General features: G+C 36.8%; 1 long non-coding RNA gene across 1 annotated transcript in view; it reads right to left on the reverse strand.

The window, feature by feature from the left end:
• Window positions 1–16506, reverse strand: part of LOC144454424 (uncharacterized) — a 381737-nt gene extending 365231 nt beyond the window's left edge. Inside the window, exon 1 of the long non-coding RNA XR_013482757.1 lies at window positions 16328–16506. This is a non-coding gene — a long non-coding RNA (uncharacterized LOC144454424). The remainder of the gene's footprint in view (window positions 1–16327) is intronic.
• Window positions 16507–20719: the final 4213 nt, after the last annotated feature.

Here is a 20719-nt window from a genome sequence, read left to right on the forward strand (position 1 = left end):
CGTAACACTTTTAAGATGTGCAAAGCACTTCACAAATATTATATCAGTCCATCTTCCCAACAACCCTGAGAGGTCAGTACTGTTATTATCTCCATTTTACAGATGGGGAAACTGAGGCTGACAAAATTTAAATGACCTGCCTGGGGCCCTACAGCTAGTTAATATCTGAGGCTGCATTTGAACTCAGGTCAGCCTGACTCCAGGTTCAGCTATCTACCCACTATGCCACCTAGGTATCTCAACAACAACAGCTATGACAATACTTATATTATCTTGTTTAAGCCTTAAACACAACCCTTCAAAGTATGTAGTACAGCCATTATTACTTTTTCAGGCCATTCACCTTGTTCTGACTTCACTTTCCTCTCTTCTGAACTTCAACTATATAGTTAACAAATTTGAATCCACACTGTCATCTACTTCCAAATCACTTGTGCTCTTGTCTGTCTTAATCATGCATTATTCCCAACACCCCTCTCACTGTTCCTACTCATGTGCAACTAAATAAAAGACTTATACTGACTGGGTCCACTGCAAGTTTATGTCCTCTGATTTCAACTGGGCCCTCAATGTAACAAGGCAATCCTTTTATTCCACCTTAATCAATTCCCTATTTCCTTCCCTACAAAAACTATTCCATTGTGTTTCTTCTCTCCCTGTCAAGTTATCTGAGGATCATGCCTCTTCATTGAGAAAATGGGGGTTATTCGACCTGAGTTCCCTCCTTTCCCTTTCATTTTAAAACCCTTTGACATCATTCCTACTCTTTCCTTTTATCCTCCAGTCTTTGATAATGAGGTGGCCGTTCTTGCCAAGATCAACCCTTCTGTATGGCTGCTTGATCTAATTTCCTCCTATGCTCTCCAGCAGATTACTCCCTCAGTCATTCCCTCTTTCCTGATCTTCATTTTTTCTCTTTTTATTGGTTCTTTCCTATTGTCTTCAAACATACCTGTCACCTCTATCTAACTAGACTCAGTCATCCTCTCAATCTATTTTCCTTTCTCCTCTTCACATTCTTAGCTAAAATCTTGGAAGAAAACTACATATTTATGACTCTATTTCTCTCTCACTCAATTCACAAACTGAGCTCTCATTGAACTGAAACTACTCTCCAAAGTTGGAAAGGATCTCTTAATTGCTTAATTTGATGGTCTTTTTTTTTTTCAGTTCTCTGTTGCTCTCTGCTGCAACTGACATGTTGATCACTCTTTCTTCCTGCATACTCTTTCCTTTGTGGTCTTTATTAACACTGAATTCTGAATTCTCCTCCTAGCTGCCTGTCTTAGTTTCCTTTGTTAGCTTATTCCATACTGTGTCCCCTTGAGTTTTCTCCAAGGTTCTCTCCTGGTTGTTTCTTCTTCTTTTGCTTTTCCTTCTTCATTATTATCTTCATCTTCATCATCTTCTTCATCATTTTCTTCTTCATCTTCATTTTCTTCTTCTTCTCATTCTCCTCTTCCTCCCCCTCCTCCTCCTCCTCCTCTCTCTCTCTCTGTCTTCTCCACTCCTCCTCCTTCTCCTCCCCTCCCTTCTTCCCTTCCCTTTCTTCTCCTTCTCCTCCTCTCCTCTCCTGTCTTCTCTTCCCCCATCTCTCTTCCTCCCAGCTTCTCCCTCTGTACCTTCCTATACACTTATCACATGCTGTCTGTATTTATAGGCATTTAAATAGATGCTTCCCTTCCTAAAGGACTGTGAGATACTTTAGGCCAAGTGTTCTACATTCTTTTTGATCTCTGCATCTCTAACATAGCATAGTGCAAAACACATACTAGGAACTCAATAAATGTTTTTTTTTTTCAGATGCATAAAAAAGAAATCCAAATTTGAATAAGAAGTCTAATCAATGAATGCCTAACCCCTTTCCTCTGAGAATATGAAAAAAAATTAAAACATTCATACAACTTTCATTAAGCTAGCCAGCCTTTCATGCTCTAAAATATGTGCAAAAGTTTTGTGTGTTTGTTTGTGTGTTTTGTTTTTGCAATGGAACCCTATTTGATATTATAAGTTAAAAAGAGATTATTATTGGTTTCAACAATGTGAAAAAACACAAACATTAAGTCTTCTCAGAATTATTAGATGAGAAATTATTATCAGACAACATAAATCATTTTCATAGGTATTTGAATGCAGCAAGATTGTCTATCAGAATATATACATGGATATGCAGAATACAGCGTAGCTGCTTTGAAACCAAAAAGAGAAATGTTGTGCACAGGAACAAAAATAACATGAAGAATTTAATATGTAACCTTTGGGAAAATCAAACTCTCAATTTTGTTTTTTCCTGGAAATTATTTTCCTTAGCTCACCTTCAGAAATTCAAACTTATTGTTATATATGTTGCTGATTATAATGTAGTAATTTAGCTTCGTGCTAGTATTCATTATAGAAAAAGTTATTTAAAACACAGAAAAGAATGACTAGTGGAAGACTAATTACATAGTAATGGGATAGTGCTAAATCAAACATTTTGCTCTGGAGGCTGTTCAGATTATTATACTACTTCATTACCATAGAAAGATGTATCTTCAAATAGAATGGCAGTGACTTTTAATATTCTCTGTTACAATTATGCCAGATTTTCTTTGTTTGTGAGGTTGAGATTATGTCATTGGTATAGGAAGTAATTAAATTGTTTTAAATACAACATTAATGTAATCTAATAGAATCAATCACATGGCTCTGTTCCATTTAAAAACTTATCCAATGTTAGGTGTTACACTGCTATGTAATTCAGTTTTACAATTGGTAAATCTGATTACAAATACAACTTTGAATCTGACAGGAACACAATTGGGCTAACACTATTTTGCTACTAGAAGATTAGATTTTTAAAAATTGAAACCCTCAGCAAACAGAAATTAATTATTAAGTTCCTGAATTCCACAATCACTTGATTAGGGTTTTTATGGCATTTTTCATAATTTCATATGTATAAAAAAGAAACAGACCTGATAAATCTTTGCCTTTCTAGGGAGAGAAGACTGATCAGATACTATAAATACTAATACCCAATCTGATAAAACAGAATAGGTTTAACCCCCAGTACGGTGAATGATAATAATCTAAGAAAAGGAAATACTGAACTACACATGTTTCCTAAGTTATCTTTGCTTTTAAATTATGAGACCATAAGGATGCTACTGTCATCAAGATATAAAAGCCTCAAATAACAAAAGCACAATGCCAAACAACTTTCTTTTATTTGAAGTTGAATTTCTTGCCATTTTTTATTGTATTACAAATTCAAAAGAAGTCTTATTGACTGGGACAGATAGCTAACTATTCAATGGGCCAGGCTTCTGAATTCTCTCCTTTCTCATCTCTGCCTTCTGGCTTCTCTGGCTTTCTTCAAGTCCCAACTAAAATCCTACCTTCTACCAGAAAAGCCTTTTCCTATCTTCTTTAATTCTGTTGCCTTCCTTCGATTGACTATCTCCAATTTATCCTGAGTATAGCTTGTTTGTACATAGTCATTTGCATCTTGTCACCTGCAGTAGACTGGGAGCTCCTTGAAAACAAGGGCTGCTTTTTTGCATTACTTTGTATCTTTATAACATTGCGCATAGTCTGTCACATAGCAGATACTTAATAAATGTTTGTCAACTAATTATACAACTATGAAATATAAAAATTAAAAATAGGTTATGCTGTGTATAACCATTGACCCAGAAATAACACTTCTAGGTCTGTTTCCCAAAGAGATCATAAAATGAGAAAAGGACCACATGTGGAGAAATATGTATAGCAGCTCTTTTTGTGGTGGCCAAGAATTATAAATTGAGGGGATACCCATCAATTGGGGAATGGCTCAACAAGTTGTGGGATATGAATGTTATGGAATACTATTGTTTCATAAAAAATGATGAGCAGGTGAGCTTCAGAAAAACCTGGACAGACTTACATGAACTGATACTGAGTGAAGTGAGCAGAACCAGGAGAACATTGTGCACAGTAACAGTGACATTGCGTGTTAACTAACTTTGAGAGACTTAGCTCTTCTTAGCAATGCAAGGATTTAAGACAACTCCAAAAGATTCATGATGGTAAATGCTATCCATATCCAGAGAAAGAACTTTGGAGTCTGAATGCAGATCAAAGCATACTATTTGCTCTCTTTCTTTTTTGGGGGGTATTGTTTCTTCTTTCTCATAGTTTCTCCCATTAGTTCTAGTTCTTTGCAACATGACTAATGTGAAAATATGTTGAATATTAATGTAGATGTATAGCCTATATCAGATTGCACACCGTCTTGGGAAGCTGGGGGGAGAAAATTTAGAACTCAAAATCTTACGGAAGTGAATGTTGAGAACTAAAAAAATTAATTAATTTAAAAAATAAAAATAGGTTTTGAATGACATAGCAAATGGATAATGACAATTAGTCAACTTTTAATTAAGCAGAGATTGGTAAATCAGATCACTGATTATCCTTTTATTACCTTTCTCTCTTTTGTTGGTTATCCTGAAGAAACTGTATCCAAACTAGAAGTTACTCTGTATAAAGAAGAGACTACGAGATTCAGTCCCTCACTTATCTTTGCTACTTGTTAGTAAGACTTAATGGGACAGGATATTCGCATGCTAGCTAAATTCAAGTGATGAATTTCTTTTCATTTTCATATAACTAAGCTATACCTTTCTTCTAATTCCATAAATAATTAAGAGTTCACTGTAACTTAAAAACAAACCAACCTGTAATCAATGTTGTAAAGATTTTAGATGCAGAAAAATTACATTAAAGGATTTACTTGTATTCAGGATTTTGGTGTAGAAGAGCTGCTTTTAAGGTACCTGAAGCCTTGTTTTAGGGACAGACACCAAGAGAGAAGACTTAATTGGTAATTCCTTCACTGGTGGGGTGAGTAGCAGAAATAGAGAGTGTGACAGGAATGCCTACAGCAAAGTTTCTGAGGAAAGTGGGCTAGGAACTCACTGGTTTTACTCCACTCTCCCTTGTGAACCCTAGGAAATCATAAAGAAGACATGGCAGAAGCAGTCTGCTTGGAGATCTACTTAGGATTCTTAATACAATAACATTTCTCTCTCTGTCTTTGTGTGTGTGTGTGTGTGTGTGTGTGTGTGTGTGTGTGTGTTTGTCCAGTGGTAGAATAACAAAGTCCACTACTTCAACAAATCAGATATCACACTTATTTTCCTAATGAATTCTCTTGCAGGCAATGGCGACAGGAACTCTTCATGGTTTGGATCCTTCCTGCTTTTCCATTCCTATAGAACATTTAAGACTTTATCAGATACAATAGATATAGGTTAAAGGACAGCTCCTATGGTTATGTTTTGGAAATGCTTGAATAACTTAACCCCCAAATTAGTGAAGAATGCATTGATGTTAACCTAAAGGGAGATATCTGAAAGGAGATCTCTGTTGGTAAGCCTTAGGGATCCACTCTTGTATCTATTTGGTTTAATACTCTTATGAACTTTGATGAAGGCATAAATGATCGGCTTATCCAATCTGCAAATGATTTGAAATGGGAAGGATAACATATTGGATGGCAAAATAAGTATCCAAGAGAGTTTTGATAGTCTAGAACAATGGATCAACAAATAATATGGAATTTAAAAGGAACAGCCTTATAATACTATATTTGAATTTAAAATTGTCTGTACAATTACTGGGTAGGAAAAGCATGGGTAGTCAATGGTTTCTGTGCAGGGGAAAAATGGGGATTTTTTTTGTTTTTAGCAAACTGCAAGTTTAAAATGAGCCATCTATATGTCATGACATTCAAAAAAGTTAATGTGACTTTAGAGCTCATTGATGGAAGTGGAATGTGCAGGACAAGAGACTCATATTCTGCTGTGGTGAGGTTACATCTGGGATATTGTGTTCCATTCTGGGCATCATATTTATAGAAGAACAATGACAAAATGAAATGTGTCCAAGAGATGTAGAATAAGGTAGCGAAGGATTTATTGTTTATTTCTGAAAGAGGAGTTTTGTATTCGAATTAAATATGTCTAGCAATCATAGACTAACACTGGTTACAAGTAAGAAATCAAGCCCACCAAGGCTACCTCCCATTTTCTTTCTTCTTGACTATTTCCTTTTTTGATGTGTGAAAACTCCTTCTTGTTAATAATTTTTCTCCTCAGGGCCTTCACAGTAATTTTGTTCCCTCTTCCATAGAATATTCATTATCATGTATGATTATGTATTATGATTAACTTCATGTGTCTGATTTCCTACTGAACTGTAAACACCATAAGGACAGAAATTATGTCTTTTCTAAACTATGGATCACACTTGCTGTTTAACACAGTTCTTTGCATATAGTATACACTTAATGATTATCTGTTGAATTAAGTGATAGCAGTCTCAAGGATCAAGAAAAATCATCTCTTGGAAATCTGTCTTCATACAACAGAGCAACAAGTTTTCCTAAAATACAAGGTCTGATTTGAAGAAAGCTCAACTGCTCTCTATCTATAGGTACACTTCATTGCATTCTGCAGCCTACTCTTGCTACAATAATAGAGACAGACAGAGACAGAGACAGAGAGACAGAGAGAGACAGAAACAGAGACACACAGAGAGAGACAGAGAGACACACACACACACAGAGGAGTTGAACGTAAAGGGAGAGTTCTAAACTTTTAGTTACAGGGTGCCCCCCCCCAAAATCTGTGCAATGAAGTGTAGTTTTCTGTTCATTGTAGTCTAAGTTTAAACCCCATTTAAATCTTAAAGGCCAATAGAGACAGGCAAGATTTTAATTTGCTAATTTTCAATATATAATATTGCCTAGAGTTAAATTCGATATAATTCAAATTAAAAGCATAACCAATGAAATCTAATACAATTTTCATTTTACTCCAACTAGAATTCATTGTTTTTATCATGGAAAGAATGGAAAGAAAATTAAAGTTCTTCACTCATACTACTTATGCTAAGATAACAGCATAATTTGATTCTAGTCCAAAAGGATTCTGAAAAGTGAACCAAGAGGGCAAAAAGCCAAATCATTCTTGATATGTTTTAGCTTAAGACTGAAAGCGTAATATAATAGAATGGCTCATTTTCTTTAAAAATAATCACATTCCTCTAATAGACATACCAGTCATGTATTTGATTTTCCACGTAGTAGTCTGAAAGCCAACCTTTGACATCGTATCTCCATTGATTCTTGATTTATTGTTATATAAGTTCAGTTGGAAATTTCAGGCAGTACCCTGATGATTCCTGAGTGTAATTTAAAATATAAAATGTCCCAAAAGTCTTATTGCAGTTTTAAGTTTTAGCAGCTTAAAACCACACCAAGACTTTTGGACCTGTACTACATCCAAACAGAGAAACCTTGAAGAAAGTAATGAAGACAGAATAGAAGCTGACCATTCCTGGCACTGGAAGGCTAAGGCTGGTGGATTGCTTGAGCTTCAGATTTCTGAGCCACAGTGAATTAAAACCAATTGAGTGTCCACACTAAAATTAACCAATATGGCGAGCTCTTAAAAGAAGACCTTTCAAAGGAAGGACAAGCTGGACCAAGTGAGAAACAGAGCAAGTCAAAGCTTGCAAAACAATCAATAATCAAGGCAGAGTCCATGAAAGGGAGGGAGAAAGAGAGAGACAGACAATCATAAGAATGATAATTTCTATACACGATTATATGGAAGTGCAATTGATGTTAAGTTTATTGTTAGTATTACAAAAGTTATTACTGTTTCTAAATTGTATTGTGTTTCTAAAACACTTAGATTGCAACATTTGAAGGGAATTATCCTACTCCCACTGTGACTCCCCTTTATGTAGGACTCCTTGTCCCATTTTGGTTAAGGTGGAAGGGAAAGAAATCAGGCTGATGGTTCTGAAGAGTCAGGGTTGAGTGCCAGTTTCAGACCACTCTGATGGTTAGTAGGATTTAGTGGGATGTGAGAAGTCTTCAGATAGTATAGAACAAGAGGAGGGATTGAATGGGATGTCTCAGTGAAGACTTCTCAGTGTAATTAAGGTAATTAGTTCAGAAGGCAGTGTGAGAAATGAACTCTCAGAAGTGAAAGCTCCTCAAAGGGTCAAATAATTCTTGATTATTACTTTCAAAATCCTCCCCTACTCAGACCCTGTTTTTAAGCACTTAACAGAAAGAATAAGTCCTGTCCCACCCCCAACCTGAGCCTCTTTCCTTATCTTTGAATTTCAAGCCTGGAATGTAAGACTTACCCCCAGTTAAGAGGATAGGAAGAAACTTTCCAGCTTAGAATGTAAGCCCACCCCCAGTTAAGGGGGTAAGGGATAGTGGTGGATGGAAACTTGTTTGTGTGATGGGTGGAGATTCGCTTTCATAAGGCGGCCCCTGTTACTCGCTCTCTCTCTCTCTCTCTCTCTCTCTCTCTCTCTCTCTCTCTCTCTCTCTCTCTCTCCACGTGTATGGAAGGAGCAGACAGCCATCTCACGAGATTGTAATAAAGGTAACCTTTGCTCTCCAGAGAGAGAGAGACAGAGACAGAGACAGAGAGAGAGAGACAGAGAGAGAGAGAGAGAGAGAGAGAGAGAGAGAGAGAGAGAGCAAGAGAGAGAGAGAGAGAGCACAAGGAGAGACAGACAGACAGACAGAGACAGAGTTGTGTTGTATAGGTTTTTATTTTTTTCTCAGGGCATATTTGCTTTGAATTTTTGCCAAGTGTGGGGAAAAGTTTTCCTTATTGTTTTCCTTTTCTGTTCATCCAGCTCAAACTGACCCAATATTCAAATACTTCACAGAGAAAAAAAAGAGTTCTTCTGACATAATGAAACATATTTATCATGCTAAAAATAGATTACTGGGTACATAATTGTGACTGACTGACACAATGAAAAAAGAATGGGATTTCTATTATAATGATAGCAGCTGACATTTATATATCAATTTCAGGTTTGCAATATGTTTTATATATATTATCTCATCTAAGCCTTAAAACAATCCAATGAGGCAGTTACTACAAGAAATACTACTTCCACTTAATAAATGAGGAATGTAAGGATCTGGGAAGCTAAATTATTTGCCCATAATCATATAACCAGTATGTGTGGAAGGAGGCATGTCCATGTCCCAATATTAGACTCATATAAAAAGAAGAAAAAAAATCACACATGCAGGCTAACTTAAGCATCATTAGGTGATGTCAATTTAGATAGAGGAGAAACATGCTGTATTAAATACCAAAACAACCTTAACACTACCTTAGTCACCAAACACTTGATATGACAATTGGACAAATAAATGTGTCAGATAAATGTAGCAATTATCTCACATATACACTTGTTTGTAAAATCTTACGGAGAAGAGTGAAAGATTATGAGTTATGATAAAGAAGTAGAGGAGAGTAAAAACAGCTTAAATAAGGCTTGGCAAGAATCCCAACTAAGTGAAATCACCTGAGAACATTTTGGGATGGGGCAAGAAATAGGTTAAAGCAGGAAAAGATCTGCAAAGATTTATCGTTACAAAGTCTTTTTTCACCATCAAAAATAGTGGAGCCACCACAGTTGGACCACACCATCATAGTCTCAGAAGTGCTTAAATTTGGGGAGGATATGGTACTAAAGAGAACAAAAATGGGAAAAGCATCTAGGTTAGATCAATTCTACATCAATGAAGTCAGTGTTGGATGTGACATGATTGTGAGAGTTGTTTCTCAAAGTGTCTGAAGAAAGAAATATATCAAAGGCAAGGGAAAAAATCTTAGATCTCATCATTATGGTGGGGTGGAGGTGGGGATGGAAGAAAGAGAGAGAGACAGAGAGACATACAGAGAGATTATCAACACCATCCCTATGGAAAATTAAAATATTTATAGCTATATTAAAATTTATATTCAAATATGAAACAACAAGTATATATAATAATTAAAGCATGATTATTTTAATAAGCAAACCTCAACACTGAGGTGCACTGGAAATAAGCAATAGACTCTTTTTTTCATGGGTAAAGTGAAGAAATAAGAAAAAATGACAATTATAAGAAGATATAGCTCTCTCTTTTATTGTTTTTAACAAAAATAATATTATTCCCATCTGTATTTAAGTGGGAGTTTTCATTCTGAGTTATCAAAATGAATTATTCATATTTGATTCTACTGATCTCACAAATTAAATGATTATTTAATAGTATTCCCATTTCACAGATAGAGAAACTAAAGTGTGAACATAGTCATTTGTTCATTTCACCAAAAACAGAAATGGAAACAAAAATGTGGATAATATAAAAATATGGACTGAAGAAACATGAATATTAGGCTTCATGCTTTATTCACCATGCATAGTTTAATTTTTGGAATTAAAACCACTATGTTTATCTGATAATATCTGAAATTCACAGAAATTTACAAGTGACCAGTTTAATAACAATAACATTTCCCTTTGATTGACTGAGTTCTAAGTCACTGTAGAAGAAACTTATATCTTACTGTTGTGATTCAACCCTGACACCATTGCCAGATGTCATTGGACCTTGTGACTCTTTCTTTGGAAAACAGCTGGTCTTTGGTGACCATACAAAATGCTGACTGGGATACCTCAAAATAGAGTACAAGATGATCAATTAGGAACCAACCTCTCAGACATGCTCTTGTATATTTTGGGAAACAAAAAGTGCCTCTGTAAGCCAAAACCTATGAAGGCTGAATTGTGTTGGGCAGTGTCAAGCAGTAACCTTCTTTCTAAATTCTGCTATCTTATTACCTGGGTGAGGAAACGAGCTCTTTAAAAATGGAGGTGCAATAGGAGGGAAGTGTGTACAAGTCTTTAATGGAAAGGAAAGAATATGGCTGAAAACATTATCAATCCCAATTTATTTTTCTCCTTTAAATTTCACATGTATCTCATGTATTTTTGCAGCACTAAATAAGCTAATAAACCATTTTGTGGAAATTTACATACACAAAAGATAAAGCAGTCACACACAAATAGTAAACATATTCAGTAACCGCTACTATTAAGTAGTGACCTCAGATAGAGGCCTCAGATGTCTGAAAGCAAAAATTAGAAAGATTTTGTTCAAAATATACAAAAATTTGTATCTAATGCTTTTTTAGTGTTATTTTTTCCTTAAAATAATGAGATATGGTATAGCTAGATACGGTAACTTTAACTTAAAAGATTCTGTTTCTCTATTGGTTCCCTGGTCTGCTCAATGCATAAAAGACTACAAAGTTCTTTTCTCTGGGGGAAAAATATTGATATAGGATTGCCAGAACTTTTTTTAAGTTGTGTAAAACTAGGTTCAATACACACACACACACACACACACACACACACACACACACATACTCCTAATTTTGAGAAAGAAATGGCATTTAGGAAGCATCACTTGCCCTATTCTAATATACTGATAAAAGAAAGAAGTTATGAATAGGTCAGTATTAATTTGTTATCACATACAGCTTCTGAAGGATGCAATTTAAAATGTTCTCTTTGATATAAAAATGTAATTCAAAAATCCAACCTTTAAAAACTAAGTTAAATAGTCATCTACAGACTGTTAAACTGTGGGTAAGAATGACATTTTTTTTGAGACAGAAGCAATTCCAAAATGAAATGGAGAGCTAAAAAGCCAAACTGGAATCCCAAGTGAGAACAATGTTTTATGCATCAGAAAACAGAAACTCAGTAAAAAAAAAAACAAAATTCATCTTCAAGTAACTGTTTTAAGGGGAAGAAATTATGTGCACACCCGTATATATATATGCACATGTGTGTGTGTATGTGTGTATATGTCACATGTATGTATATGTGTATGTATATATGTATTATGTATATGTGTATGTGTGTATGTATGTACATACATATTAATAAGATAGAGATAGATAGTAAGTAATTTAGGGGAAAATGTCTAACAACCAGTTTTGAACTTAAAACTCAACCTTCCATTGAAAGTCTAGAAGTGTTTTAGAATCCTTTCCTAGGGGTTCAGTTTTTAAATCTACTTTAGCAGTTTAAGCATGGGGACCAAAGGGGAGGAATCTCTTTGCTGTTCTACAAGATTATAGTTCATCCAATGAGAAGGAAGTGGATCATAACTTTTTGGGAGTCCTCTCTTAAAATTTCTTATTAGGTTAGAAATAGTCTAGAAAACAATATATAAATATAGAGATAATACGTATTAACTTTGAACGAAAGAGATGGTTAATTTATGCTAAAACGTATAAAGAAAAGAAAAATATCACGGCTTTCTCAGTCCTTGAGTTATCTTTCTGTTGACCTAGTACATAAATCACCAAGGAAATTGTAGTTATGTAGGTATGGATCTGGATGGAAAGAAATAACTTTAAAAACCAAAGGTCACACCAAGAGATGTTGTATAGCCAGTCTAGTGAATAGATAGCCTCAGAGTCAGGAAGACTGAGATTCAAATTCCACCTCTTGAATATACTGTGTGTGACTCTGGGCACTTTCCTCTCATCGCCCTTGGCAGTGTTTTAGGACTAAACATTTCACAGAAAGTGCCAAGTATATTGGAAGACAGAATTCCTAAACAGGTGCTTGCTACACTGATGAAATCATGGGGTCCTATTAAAATCAAACCAAGAAAAAAAAACCAAACCACTGGAGTTCTTAAGTCAGATGCAGATGGTAGAGGATGAAGATTATGCAATTATGATAACAGAGAATTCTATGATCTTGACTTTTAAAACAATCAATTTTCCACTTTTCATTTTCATTTGCTAATTTGTTTTGTTGTTGTTTTTATAATGGCACGTGGGGATGAAGGTAGGGAGTAGGATACCTGGGAGGAGAAGAGACCAATCAGAATAATAAGCATAATGTAAGGTTTACTATAGGAGACTGTGGATTCTTCTAAGTAAGATCCTTAAAATCCAGATGAATACTTTTCTATCTGAGAAGTTTAGGTTTAATCTTCCCAAGGGCAGATGGGTAGGCTACATTATTTTCTCTTCCGGTTCTCCTCCAGCTCTTAATCTTTTTTGTTTGTTGTTTCTTAATCCCCTTAATGATGCTTTCATAAACTGTTCTACTTTTATAATAAGAAATATCAGAATTCTGTCACAAATGCTGCAATGACTTTCACTTAAAAATTATCTAGTAAATGATTAAGTAAATAAAAAAACCACTTTAACCCTTGCTGCATATAAATTTTGAAAATAGAATATTTCCAGAGAATTTTAATGTTTTAAAGATTACATTTGTTCAAGGGTATGTTACTACTAACATTCATAACCCAAAGATCAAATTCTTATATAAATAACAAGAAAAAGTTATTCGGTGAGTTTATCCTGTAACCTTTTACATTTGGATATGAAAAGTAAAATCTGGTATAGGTCCCAAAATAAACATAATGGCTTATAGCCTTGACAAATTGACATTCACCATATTACAAAGCTATCTAGAAAATGTGGCAGAATCAAAGCTTGTGGGCTACATGGAGTACACATGTTAAGAATGAAGTGAATTTGTAGAACTGTAGAAAATTGGCCCTGCATGAAGGCTAATAGGGTAATACCTGTTACATGCTCTGTTCTTACTTTTAGGGATATAGAAATTATCTCACAAGCATGTTTATATAGTATATCTACTTGTGGCTGCTTTCGCAAAGTACACTACTTTTACACCAAGCAGTTCCTTATGCCAATTTTCAAGATGGATTTGTTCTCTCTGAAGGCTGGGGAAAGTATTTTTAAAAACAATTATTCTAATAATTACAGTATTTTTTCCATGAAAGACTGCAAGAGTCTGAGAACGTGTTAAAATGGGGAAAAAATGCTTTGTTGCATGGTTAGGCCTTGAAAATCATGTTAGTTACACTTTCTAGGACATACTCTACCTCATACTGGATTAACCAGCAAAATACTACAGTGAGATACTGCAAAGCAATATGCTACCCCATCTTGTTCCACATATACATTTTAAATACTTACTAAGAATAGTTGCATTCATGGTTGTCAATTACTCACTGATTGCTCAGCTAATTTTTCACGTTTTTGAACCATTTTTTGTTCAACCACTTCTGACACATCATAAATAAAATTTAGAAGGAAATAAACTTTTTAGTGTTTTCAACAAGATTTTTACTAAGACTACTTGGAGAATTAATTTAACCCCAATTTGGCAATATTAAAAATAATGACAAAGAAAGGAAATTGCATGTAAAGATGTAATAGCCACCATCCTATATTCCCTTAAGCTACTTCCGAAAATCTTAAATAGGGTGCCAGATGTGAGAGCTGATAGAAAAAAAAATTAGCAACAATTGTCTAAATGCATACACAATCAAGGTTTTTTTTAGTGTTGAAATAAAAAAAAGTAATAAAAAAGGCATTTAAACATAAAGCATACTAACCAAATGACAAAAAATTGAGCACTGCCTTAAAGCACAAATCTAATGACACTGTAGGGAATACTACAGACATTTCATCATCCACTTGAGAAAAACTCACATAAAGGAATAATGAGAAAGTAAACTATAATGGGAAAAATAGGGATTCTCTGACAACCCGAATAGTCCCTTGCATTTATTTTCTTCAGTATTTAAGTTACATGCATACTTTCAATTTACTGAACATTTTATATAAGCAGAAAGGAAAATCACTAGTCTTTGTCCCCTCTATTTTTGTTTTTGGGCAAAAGCTTTTTCTGGTGAAACTGATCAGAGACCTATTGTTTAAACAAACTGCTTAACGAGAAAAAGCATTACCATCAGAAAAAGATCGAGCTACCTGCAATACAGGTTTCTCATCAATTCTAGATGGGGTGACAGTTCTGTAGTGTTCATACCCCACTTCAAGTACATCAACCTTTTCCTGACTCATTACGACAGACCTGAGCCTGTTCTTAGATAGGCTGTGAGGCATTCCAAGTACTTCTTTTTTTTAACCCTAGAGCGAAACTGAGAAAACCAACCATCAGCATACATATCATGACAGAGGATTAAAAGTTTGAAGGTGTTGAACAACTAACTGACTGCAGGTTCATTCCCATTGAGCGACAGAAATTTGGTCTCAGACAAGAAGCAACTCCCATCTGCAGGGACTTATAAAAGGCGCGTTCATTTTCAGGTCTTTCAGTAGAAAGCAAAACACACGCGCTCACTCAAGCACTCATTTGCTCATGCCCGAAGAACACCAACAGTGCTGGTGAGGTAGTTACCGAAACAGACGGTTAAAAACTCCTTGGTTAATAGGAGATTGTTCTGTTTTTCAGACCTTCTGGAGCTAGGAACTTTCTCAGAGAAAGTAAGTAGTTCATAACTCTCATTCTTTCCCCCCCCCCGTCCTTCCTTGGGTACCATCCCCCTTTTGTTACCTTCTCCGCCCTCAGCGGGCAAAGAGCTCCTCTCAACTCACTGCGGGATCTCACAGGTCCTATCCAAAAGCTTTGCCCCTTGAATACAGTCACTAGTGCCTCTTTCTTTTCCATTCCCTACCTGGGAAGCACGTCCAAAGGAGTTGCCCTAAAGTGGACAATGTAGTGGAGAAATAGACTCTCAGAGCATGAAGCTGCTTCCGGAGGCTCCTGATATTCACTGATTTGGACTAGGGGGTGGGGTGACAAAAGAAGATTCACTGTTCCTCTCTGTAACCCAAAGATGTAAGGCGGACCCGCAGTCTCTAGAAAAAAGTGTGGTAATCCTTTCTTTACCGTTCTTTAAACAAATATCCCTCATTCCCAAAGGCCATCCTTCTTCCAATTTCCTTTCTTCCCCTTTAAACTCCCTTTTGCCAACTCTCTCTTACCCTCCAGAATTCCCGAGAAAAGCTTTAACATTACGGTGCCTTTCTGGATTCGCTGTCCCTAGGCGATCGAATCCAAATGCTCTTTCTCTTAATTATAGCAATAAAGTTCAATTTACTCGGCTCTTTACGAGCCACATCGGACTTTGCTGCTCATATCACGCTTCTCTCTTTTTCTTTCCCCTCTTTCTCTCTGTCAAAGAGCATCCTATCTATTTAATCCAAGCCTCGGTTCCTGAAGGACGTTGGTGCACATTAGAAAGGAAGACCCGCTGCTTTTACTGGAAAGTGCAATACACACACACACACACACACACACACACACACACACACACACACGCCATGAAATCTCTCTGCTGTCAAAGTCTGTCACAGATTCAGTGGCGGCTGGCAGCATAGACAGAGGCAGCAGCAGTCACGCTGCCCGCCCAGGACCCGCGCCCCGAGTCCTAAGCATCCTCGCCTAGCTCCTTACCCTTGTCTGTGGCACCGGGCAGGGTGCGCTCACCCTGCACCTTGAATTGCCTACCAGGCTGAACCTCTAGTCACTCAGCTGCTATCCGGCAAACCCATCTCCAAAGCTCATATAGAGGTTGCCAGAGACGCCCACGGATTCCCTCCGGACTGGACCTTACCAGTTGGGTTTGTTGTCTTCGGCCGGCCGCCCGGCTGGATGGCTACGGGGCTGTTGCAGCTGCACTCCCGGCGATGATGCTGTTGCCGCCGCCGCTGCCCGGATCCCTGGCGCCAGCATCACTTCTCCGCCTCCTCCTTCTCTTGCACCGCCGCCACCGCCGCCACCGCCTCCTCCTCCACCTCGTCCTCTTCCTCCTCCTTCTCCTCCTCCTACCGTAGCAGCAGCGCCCGCAGCAGCAGCAGCAGCAGCAGCAGCAGCGGTGGCAGCAGCGCCCGCCGCCCAGCGCGAGCTCGCCACAGCTGCACCAGCCGGAGCAGCCGCGGCGGCAGTGGGAGCACCAAAGCCCCGGCCGGCTCCACTTACCCAGCGATGGCACTGATCTCCCCCGACTGACAACAGCCGGCAGCCAATCGCTGCCTCGCCCAGCTCTGCGGGGGGAGACCAATCAGGGCGGAAGGCCCAAGGTTTTCCTCCGCCTTTGCTCAGCAGGGTTGTTTCCGGGAGAGAATGCGCTGCTTTGGGGCTTGCAGGGTGGGGGAGGAGGAGTGAGAGTGGTACTGGTACTGGGTAGGTGGACCTTCGCCGGGTTCCTGTAATTGCCTTGAGTAAGGTAGGGTTTATGAAGGATGGCCGGGAACGCTTTCGCTGGGGTCTGGATGAATGAAGTCCAAAGGCTCTGCAGAAAAGGGCGCCTCAGGGTGACTCTGACCCTAGAACTGTGGCATGGACGTTCGGCATCATTGCCTCGCCTTTTCACAATCCGTGGGGCAAGTGTGTAAGCGACACTCATTGTTGGAGAGCGAGTTGCCAAAGGTGGTCCTTGGCCTGGAAGAAATCACGCGAACCATCATGCTGGCAAACACCATGCGCAGCGACTAGCTCCCAGCAAAGCTGAGCTGTTTTCCCGTTAGCAGTCAAGGCTGTAGCGAGGTCCCGATTCCAGGCTCTCCACCGGGCTCTCCTAGAACTATCAACGTAGAACACTCCCCACTCCCCATGGGGAAGCAGGGACCCGTTGATGCATAGTGGAGAATGATCTCAGAAATGGTAGTAGGGAGATGCCTCACTGTCCCCCTTCTGAAGCATAAAATACTTGTTAGCCACTTAAAAGTCCCTCTGGAGAATCAGCTCTGAAAGATGCAAAGTTTTTTGGCTCACGCCCAAAATGAAGTGATGGCATAAACCCAGAAAACGCATGCTATTTTCCCCGTCCCTGGAAGCTTTCTCTACCTTAAAAATAATAATAATAATAATAATAAATAAAAAGGAAAGTTGTGTTGTTTTATAGATTAAAGAAATATTAGTATATCGTATGTGCCACAGAGGTGTGATGCAGAAATGGCTAATGTCCTACTGCCACCTGTGTATAACACTTAGTCAGAACTGAGCTTTACTATTTGTTCTAAAGTGAAGGTGTATCTTCAGTCTCTTTTTTTCCTTCTGATGAGTGCAGTTATTATAGATTTTCCTGTATTACTGCCTAGAATTCCAAACATACCTTTGATAACTCCAGATAAAGACTAACATTTTCTTGAAGTAGAGAGGTGAGTTCATGGACAGTCTTCCTGATTTCACATTTTTCCTTCACACAACAAATTTGAATTCTTAACTTATTGTGAGGGAGCAAATATCAGGACAAATCTCACCTTGTTTTCTGAGTCCGTAACTATTAGTGATTTGATATAGATACTGTAGTACTCTTTGCCTTTGAATTCAATTTTCCTTGTCCAAACAAGAAATAGCAAACCTATCATCTCAGAGTATCATATTGTGGCCAGTCAAATATCGATCAGTTTACATTTGTGTTTTTCTGTAAACACATATAGAACAAATTAACTTGAGTTTTCATTGTGTGCATTACATATCTATAGCTATAGATAGATATATGCATGTATTAATCATAGAAATTCACAAAATGAAAGACATGGAAAGGATCTTAGAAAGTATTTAATTAACCCCTTTCCAGTGTACAATGACAAATGGGAGTCTCAGAAAAATGAAGGCCCTTTCTCAACTTAACACAGATAATAAGTAAAATAAATAGGATCTATCCAAAATAAAATTATATAGTTCATTTCTCTAAAAAGTTATTAAATTTGTCAATAGGATTGAAATATTGGAGAAAACTTTCCCCTTGATTTTAATTAACTTCATACATTTAGAAAAAACTTTAAAATAGTTTTAGATACTTGAAGAATTTAGAAATCAGAACATCTTGAAATTCAGACACATACACATTTGGAAAATATATTTTATCAGAAGTTAATATTTTATTGTGAATAATTTCATAAAGCATCTGAATAGTTGAGGTACATGGTTTTTAGGGAAAATAAATATGTAATCTCCTGGGGTTTCATAGCAATAGAAGCACTTTATTTTTTTTTAATTGTACTTGTGCTGTATAACTAGAGAAACGTGACTGGAGGAAGTATGTTTTTCAACTTTTAAAATGACTAATAGATGCCCCAGAATATTTCAACTAGGTTTAAAACATATATATGTTGTTTTATGCAACAATCACTTCCCAATTTTACTGAACCCTTGAAAGAAAAAATGGAAAGAAAGAAGGGAGGAAAGAAAAACTAATCACCTTATTCCAACGTTTATGCAGTAGTCCATACTTTTCAATAAGAGAGAAGGGAAATGTTTTCTTGAGCCATCATCTGTTGTCCTGGGACAAGACTGGTCTTTATAATTAATCATAGCTCAGTTGCCTTTCAATTTAATTGGATTTTTAAAAGTTATTTACATGGAAAAGTACAGATATGCATACAGCCTATTCTAACTCAACTCCCAAATTCTTTTTAATGTTCTTAAATACTTAGTCATGAAAACATATAGCTCCCTGTTGGCTAAAAAGGAAGTTTCACTCAAACTAGAACCAACAATAAAGTTTGACCAAGTATCCAGAGGGCTAAAGATCATAGATAGAAGGTACAGTGTATAGAGTACTGAACTTGGAGTCAGGAAGATCAAAGTTCAAATCCTGCCTCAGATACTGGCTGTGTGACTTTGGGCAAGTCACTTAACCTTTTAAGCCTCAGTTTCCTTGTCAGTAAAGTGGAGATAATGATAGTACCTATCCCTTGAGTTTTGTTTTGAGGGTAAAATGAGATAACATATGTAAACCCCTTTGTAAACCTAAAAAAAAAAGTTAATGTTTCCTATTATTATTAAATAGAATTTGATACAAATGTGAAAGTAATACTTCAGTTCATTTGGGTAGTATTGGAGTTTCTACTACCAATACAAATTTCCACATTAACTACTTACTGAGATACATACATGAAACAGCAAAAATCAATGAAGCTGCAAAAGCAAGAGAATTAAGCAGAGTAGTTAGCCCATATCCCAGTCATTGTATGTCAATTAATGGGATTAAAACCTTTAAACTACTGCAATATGTAGATATTTACTGGAGAGATGGTACAGTTTTAGTTTGTTTAAATGACCTATCTCAGTTATGTAAAAACCTTTTTTTTCAGTCTTTGAGATAGTATTTTCCAATTCACCTTCAGTTAATTTATCAAACACCTAGTATATTATGAAAGCTCAAGATTGAAAAAGTACAAAAAATAAAACAATGCAATCCCTGTCCTCCAGATGCTTACTAACTTGTATGACAGATAAGATGTGCATACACAAAGATATTGTATATTACAAAATAGAAACATATGAAATATTATTGAAAGGTAGAAAACAGTGCTCTCAGAGTTCCAAAAAGAAAGACAACCCTCCAGGCTGGGGAATTAAGGAAAGCTTCATGAAAAAAAAGTGGTATTTGAGCTAAGTTTTGAAGGATTAGCTCTTCTGGTCTTTCTTCATACAATTTTCCACTTGTAAAGGATAGTGTACATCTGTGGCATTTTGTAGTTTCCATATAAAAGAAATAACACATTAACAATATTTTTCTTGCTTACATGATGCTGTTCCCAATGCTGTTGTCAAAATGCTAGTGCCAGCTTCACTTCCTGCTCCCTTTTTCCCCCCTTTCTCTTTGTCCAATGTCTCCTTGTTATGGAATAATTCAGATAATAAAAGAGGTTATACTAGGCATTTAGATTTCTGAACATAAATGCAAACATGATAAATAAATTTTATCTTATATAATCAATTATATAAACAGGACTAGAAACCTCATTTTTGAATGAGGTTCTCAGAACATAGTGCAAGTTCAGGAATAAGAGGGTTTAGTCAAGTTTCATCTATACTGAAAATTAGCCAAAGAATCTGAAGGAGATCAGTCATTTATCTCCACAGCAAGGTTACAAACATACAAAATGGGAAGGGATAGTGTCCTCAGCAGCAAGAAAAAGAGAAAAGGAAATTTGGAGTGTGGGAAAGATGATGAGTTTGATTTTGGATATTTTGAGGTTGATGTGGTAATTGG

Source organism: Phascolarctos cinereus, unplaced genomic scaffold, assembly GCF_003287225.1.
Source record: "Phascolarctos cinereus isolate Bilbo 61053 unplaced genomic scaffold, phaCin_HiC Scaffold_726;HRSCAF=1367, whole genome shotgun sequence".
Lineage (NCBI taxonomy): Eukaryota > Metazoa > Chordata > Mammalia > Diprotodontia > Phascolarctidae > Phascolarctos > Phascolarctos cinereus.